Source organism: Miscanthus floridulus, chromosome 9, assembly GCF_019320115.1.
Source record: "Miscanthus floridulus cultivar M001 chromosome 9, ASM1932011v1, whole genome shotgun sequence".
Classification (NCBI taxonomy): domain Eukaryota; kingdom Viridiplantae; phylum Streptophyta; class Magnoliopsida; order Poales; family Poaceae; genus Miscanthus; species Miscanthus floridulus.
Window position 1 is genome coordinate 63494135 of NC_089588.1, and position 7673 is coordinate 63501807.

At 40.7% G+C, this 7673-nt stretch overlaps 1 pseudogene; it reads left to right on the forward strand.

Moving 5' to 3' along the window:
- The first annotated feature begins 663 nt into the window (after window positions 1-663).
- Window positions 664-5089, forward strand: LOC136482059 (uncharacterized; annotated as a pseudogene).
- Window positions 5090-7673: the final 2584 nt, after the last annotated feature.

Below are 7673 nucleotides of genomic sequence, written 5' to 3' on the forward strand. Positions count from 1 at the left end.
GACAAAAAAGTTTCAGCTAATTCTAACAAAGTGGTCAGGATCATCCTGACAAAGTCATACATGTCTAACATATATCCCTCTAACTAAGTGAGAGATGTTCATGCTTGTACGTGATGTATAGTACCACTTTGTCAAAATCCTTTGAAATTTTTATGTCATGATCATACACCAAAATAAGGTGTCCATGCAAGTTTTTAGAATTTTCTACATAACTTAAGGTATTGTAGCTTTTATCCTTTAGTTATTCAACAAATAACTAAGATAATAACTAAAAAATGTAATAAGAAGTTTCAAAATAAATTGGGTACCATAGGGTCTTCCGGGAGGGAAAAAATGCCGCAAAAAAAATGCCGCCAAAAAAAATGCCACCTAAAACTGATTACCGCTAATTTAGCCATTACCCCCACTCCCTCCTCACCCCCGGCCACTCGTCCTCTCCCCCCCCCCCACATTTCTCCAACCCTAGCCGCCACCGCAGGAACACAACCGTCCGTCGCCGAGGTGCTTCCTCGCCCGTGAGCTGTGTCGTCGTGGACTAGGGGTCGCCCGCACCAGGTCCGCTTCCCCGTTGACGACCACCGCCGACGAGCACCAGGTCCGCCCGCACCAGGTCCACTTCCCCGTTGACGACCACCGCCGACGAGCACCTGGTATACATCCGCAATGGTGGCAACCAGGGGTCAAGGTAGGAAGAGACCTGCACAACAAGATCAAGGTAACCATTTGGCTATAGATTGAGTTAGGCGTATGTGATTTATTTTGCTTTTTGTCTTCCCAGATTTTCCTGTGCAATTAGTAATGCATTGTGAACCCAATTTGTCTTCCCAGATTTTCCCAGATTTTCCTGTGCAGTTAGTAATTTAACTTTGAATGTGAACCCAGTTTGTCTCCACTCCATTTTAGTACAGTGATTTCTAATAACTATTCATAACGAATGTACTCAGATCTTGAAAGGCATGAAGAATAGTCATAAGTGATAATGCTGTATAATTTCTCTCGCTCAAAAATTTGAATCATGTTCCTGTAGGTTCATCTCCTAGCTAGGGAGCCGTATATTTCTGGTTTCTTGAATCCTTGCACCTCTGCATTTGGAGCCTTTAGGAGGTGTTTTTGGTCCTATTTGCCTCCCCATTTTGGTTTCAGTAGTCTAAACTTTAGGAGCTGATCCTTAGAATTTGACCCAACAATCAACATATGTATCTAGAATTTCTGCCTGTCGTATCTTGATCTGTCAGATTAAGATTTGCTTCATCTGTATATCTGAATCATTTTAGCTATTTTTGTAGTTTTGAGTATTTGGTCATTTCTTGCTAGATCATGGTTAAGCACCCAGAAATTTTTCTTAGTTTTTAATCAACTGTGTCAAAAGAATATTAGAATGGTTCTATTGCACAACTGATACACTATTTCATCTTAAACTCATATAGCAAAGAAACTTCTCATTTGTAAAATACATGATCCCACCTGATGCCTTTCCTTCCACTTGGGGAATAAATCCTTTTTCAGAATCAGAAATGTAGCAGAGTGCATGCAAGTGTGTTGATTGGAAAATAGTAGTTCAGTACAAGCTATCTTCAAATTTTTCACAGATTTTAGAGTAATTGTGCTTCAGTACACAAATACCTGTACCTCTTAGTTCTTTCTGACCTAATACTTTTTGCCTATAACCTATCACCTCTTATCCCTTAGCTCTTCAGCAGGCACTACTAGCTCCTACCTCTTATCTATCTACCATCTAGTATTACTACCTCTTAGCTCTTAGTTCACTCCTTTTTATTTTCTAATAGACACAATTTGCTTGTTTTTGTAAGAATCTGAAAAAACTGATTATGAGAGACGCCGGGATGCACGCGTGGCGAACAATTTAAAGAAGATGCAAGATTTCGGCCTGAAAAATCTATCTTTTCAATTTAATAACTCTGTATCACTATCTGCATCAAAGAAGGGGGGAAAATCAGCAAACAAGAAAAGAAATAATGAAGATTCGGATTCATCGGAGTATCTCCTTGAAGATGATGATCAAGGAGATAGTGATGATGATGACACTGAATCTGTTGAGCAGCCACAGCCCCTGGCAACTAAGGTGCTTCTTCTATCTTCAAAGTACTAGATGGGGAATATTTGCATTGCATTTGAGTGTTTTTAATCTGTTCTTCAATATATGCCTTTGCTTTTAGATGCATCTTGTTTCTTGCATACCTGTTCTTTAATATATGGTCTAGCTTACTGCTGCACATGACTTACTTGATTTTTTTATCCACAGTTTCTTGCAGGGTATAGTCGGAAAGTCCTAGCTTCAAAGAAGAAGAAGACAGGCCCCACCATGGCGCCAGGAGTTAGGGCTAGTAAGAGAGTGAGGGCATCTCAAGGATCACAGGTTCAGCCTCCTGAATCCCAAACAAGATCATCAAAAAGGCTTCTTGTTACGGCGAGAGATGGCCAGAATGTAGAGGATCCTACCAATGGTCATGATGAAACACCACCACAAAGGTCTTATACAGATGCAGAGGAAGGCGATGGAGCTGGTGGTTAGGACAATACAGCTGTAGAGGAATTCAGTGGAGGTGGTGCTCAAGACAGTACAGGTGCTGATGAAGACAATGCAGCTGGAGAGGAAGACACTGAAGGAAAGTTGATGTTTCTTTGTCATTCTATTATGCCATCTGGTTTGCTGATCTGCATGAAACTAAAGCATTTAAATCCAAATTGTATTTTGCAGCTCCTTCACAGCGAGCCCCAAGGAGACCCAGGCCACCCACCAAGGGAGCACAGCTGGACAGGATGACTAAAGCTATGGGAAGGAGAATGCCCATAGCTGTTGCTGAAGGGAAAAGAAGGCCTCATGAACCTGTTCAAGCAGCCAAGTTTGCATCTGAGGCTGGTGTCATCATTAGGGATAAGGTCCCTGTCCTAACTCATTGGAAAGATTACAAGAGAGATGATCGCTATTACAAAGACTTTGTGGGAAAGCTCTCTGTAAGTGCATTATTGTTTCTATGGTAAACTTGTATATCTGTTTAACCTGCATTGACTAACTAAATATGGAATTGTCATATGACTAGGGGCGCTTGGCCATTAACCCTGAAGACAAGCCAACAGAGGAAGCTTGCACTGATATGCTGCGCTCTGGGGTGCGGCAAATGCGTTATCGGCTGAAGAACAAATACTTCAATGGTAAACCTGCAAATGAGATTCCCACAACTTCTCCAGTTGCATGCATGTCTGATGCAGAGTGGAGGGTACTGGTTGCAAAGTGGTGTAATCCAAAAAACATGGTACGGGTATCTTGTCATATATTCTTTCTCATTCAGTTTCCAAAGATCTTCTCATTTGGAACCTATGATCTCATCTGACATGTTCATTCTCTTGTAGGAATCATGTGAAAAGAACAAGCAGAATCGCAGTAAAGTCAAGTATCATCAGGCTACGGGTTCTCGCAGCTATGTGGCACACTTACATGCATATGTAAGTAAAGAGTACCTTGTACATATTTGCACTAACCAACTTATTTTGCATTTTATCTGACAACTTTCCTGTAATTGATTATCTATGAAACAGAAAAAGAAGAAAAACAATGCAGAACCAAGCACAGAACAAAATGAAGAACTTGATTTGGTGGAGGCCTTCAAGACCTGCCATACCAGCTCCAAAAATGGTCTCAGTGAACCAGCAAGAGAAGCACTTGTAAGTCCCGACATCTGTTTCGCTGTGCCATTTTGTTCATTAATTGGATAACATGTCCTATTTTAATCATTTTGTATTCTGTCTTTTGCTCAAAACTGGTCATAATCCAACATAGCTATATACTTGCTAAATAAGTTAAGTACTAACTGAAGGCTGTTCTTATTTCTGGGAACAATCTACATGCAGTCATAAATTCAGATTGCAGTCATTGATATACTAGATTAAAACTGCAATGTATCAAACAAGGAATGGCTGAATGGGTTATTATCTTGGATGGATATGAAAATGGAAGCAACCTAACTGCAGCCAAGTCTCTAAAGCCCATGCTTTTAGTTATTCTCATGTGCTTTATGTATGTGTATTATCTGCTAAACCAATCTGCTGAACAATCTGATAACTGTGCTCTGTTAATACTTGATAGATGTTGACTGGAAATGAGATTGCATTTAACTGAGAACAATCTGAACTAATTGTGTCCACATGCTAGGTGATTTCTGATTGTTTCATTGTAGAGTAGCTGTGCTTTATGTCAGTAAGAACCAAACTACAGTTTACATAATGTTCCACATAACAAATCAGATAAATTGTACTACAGTCTGTCCATTTTGCTAGGTTTGCTTCTACCTCTCTCTAGTACACATCTTGCTATTTATATTTTTAAAAATACATCTTGTGTGATATTTGCACCTCAAATTAATGCAATAATGATCAACTAATGATGGGTCATTGCTGTTTCAGTCAAATATGGAAGCTTTGAGGGCAGAACCTGTTGCTGAAGGTGAGACAGCAGTATCCAGTGTGCAGGTTGTGTCCCAGGTGCTCTCCCAGAACAGCTCAAACCATTTCCTCAAGAGTGTTGGCATCAAACCAGTGGCATCCTCCAAATCATCATCATCAAATGAAAGCGAGCTTCGGGAAGAACTAGCAGCTGAAGCTAAGGCTGCTGTACAAGGTGAAATCGACGATCTCAAGAAGAGAAGTGAAGAAGCTGAGGAAAAGCTGGCGAGGACACAAAAGGAGATGGAGGAGTACAAGAAGCTGACAGAGATAAACACCAAGGCAATGGAGGAGAACAATGCGCTGCTCAAGCGTATCTTGGCCATCAACAATGGTTCTTCGACATGAGCGCTGCGCGTAGCTGCTGGTTGATGAAGCAAGGGGTCCGTGCTGGTGATTTTGCTTATGCAATAACCTATGTTGCTGTTGCTTGCCCACTTTTTAATAGTTGCTGTCATAACCTATGTGAACTGAGATGAAACTAGTACATGGAATATGATGTCTAGTGAGTTATATGTGAACCAAGTTTAGTATTGTTCATTAAGTTGATGGTACCTATGAATACTGGATCTGTTAAGTTGATGGTAATTGGAATACTGTGATCTGTTGTTCAGCATGTGCACCTGTGATGAATTTTGTTACCTTTTTGTGACGATTTTGTAGTCGATTCTGTGACTATTTTGTAATCTATTCAGTGACGAATTTGTAATCACTTCAGTGACGAAAATGAGAGCCAATCACAGCAAGACATGTGGACTACTCACAGCATGCCCTGTGGCCCAATAAAAAGTGGACACGTGCACATCCACATCACTGGCCACGTCAGCGGCCACATAGTCAGACACGTCACCAACCATGTGCCAAGCCACGTCACCTAAAACGTGGATGCGCCACGTGGATAGGACACGTCAGCTACCAGCATGGCAGACGCCGTCTGGCCGCCTAACAGACAGGCAAGTTATGATGAAAAAGGGGCTACATCAATGACGAAAATGCATCGTCATAGAAAGAATACTCTTCTATGACGAGGGCCATTTCGTCATAGAAGGAACGCACATCTATTACGAAAATATACGTTTCATCACGTTATCCAAAATATGACGCTCATTCAATGACGAAATCGATTTCGTCACAATTTCGTCATAAAATAATATATGTGACGATTTTGGTGTCTTCAGTGACGAAAGGAAAGCGTCATTGATGAACACATCCCTAGTAGTGAAACATTGGTATACTTGCAAGCATTATTATTCAAGTTCATATCCATACTAGACTCTTAATCAAATGCCTTCCTTTGGGAAAAAATAAATAATGATACCCTGAATACTTTTGGGTGAAATGTTATAATGATATCTCCATGCGCTTGTTGATAAATATCTAAAATTGTTTAGGAACTATCAAGGCTATTACTTAGTGGCTTTGTTAATCATTAGTGATGATGCTAAGAAATACCAACAAGCATTTCTGGGGCCATTGCTAGGGATGGATTCTATCTCCATACTTGGTGATTGCATTTAGAAATGCCAACAGATGTCATGATCTTAGATTGCTCCTAGGGCCCCATCCTCTACTGGTACACTAGGTTTCGCTATGTTGTCTGTAATCCAGTGACTAAGAAATGGTTGCCACTACCGTTTAGCAACCATTCTTGTGGTTCAGCTTGCTTGGGGTTCGATCCGACAGTCTCCTTGCACTTCCATGTGTTTGAATATGGGATCAATGATGATGACTCCTTAGGTGTCAACATCTACTCATCTAAAACTAGAGCATGGATCTATAAATAATCTAAATGGGGCGAGGGTATTGTAGTATCCACATATGGGAAAGGTGTGTTTGTTAATGGTTTTATGCACATGATGGAGTTCACCCTGATAGTTACTGTTGATATGGAGGGAAAGACATGGAGGAAAATTTGTAGGACAACTGTGATGTAATCCCCATCCATGAAGCTCAGGGTCAGTTGTGTTTATGTACTGCTGATACTTTGAATAGGTATGAGTTTTCAATCTGGATCCTTGAAGACTATGGTACTAGTAAATGGACATTGAACCATAAGGTGACCACGTTGGAGCTATTTGGAAAGAAGAATATTGATATTGGTATCGAGGTTTGTGATGCAGCCTATAGAGTCATTGCAGTTCATCCAAAATGGAATTTGATTTTCCTTGTTGGGGAGGACTAAACACTGCTTTCATATGACATGAACCGCAGTAAAGTTCATGTCCTATCTGCCCGAGCCATCGGCTATCTAGAAGTACCTAGAAACTATTATGTATGAGCAGCAGACCTCACTATCTTCCTTATGTTTCCTTGTTCATGGAGTCATTAGCAGAGCTGTAAAGGTGCATATGATGTATTTTTGTTGTTACATCATGCCTTTATTTAGGTAGGTAGTTGTTTTGATTCTATGTATATGCCAATTTGGGCTTGGTAACTAAAGGAATGGTGTGTTGAATATTATTAATTCTGTAGCTTTGTGCAGGTGGAGTCTGAGTGCTTTTGAACAATTTTCCTGCATTGGCTAACGGAGGAAGAAGAGGGGTTCCATGGTGCATTGCCTACCAATTCGAAGGATGCACTAATTATATTCATTTTTGCATAGCAAGCAAGAGTGCCACATAGGAGGAGCACTAGCTATGTCGTTTCATTATTTAAGTCTATAGAGATCAGTACCTTTAGTTTGCAATCTATGTACCACTTGTGTTAGGACATCAGTTGAGAAAGATATTATGGTCAGCGTCGTAAGCATCCATTGCTAATGTAAGAACATGGTTTACAGGATGCAATGATTATATTTATAAGCTTTGTGTTCAGTAAGCTATTAAGGGTCATTTATTGTTTTGTTATCCACCACTGCCGTTGGTGGTGCAAATGTCCAACACCTATGTATTATGTGGTAGGGATCAAAAGTGTATCACAACCGAATCGTTAAGTAACCCTGACACCAACTAAACAATCATCAAAGGCGGATCGTGGTGCAAGGCGATGGTAACCATGACCTTTGTACTGACGGTTCATACGCTGAAGTGATGGTGATGTTTACCTCTACAGACATCTCGAACATTCGAAGCGACAGTGAACCTACACCATAGACAGTCGGATCGAAAGTACAAGGCTGATAGTGCTGGTGATCCACTACATAGGCGGTTGATGTGTGTGGCAGAACCGACCAATTTATAAGAACACAAGTAGAATGGCAACCACTGGAGCGA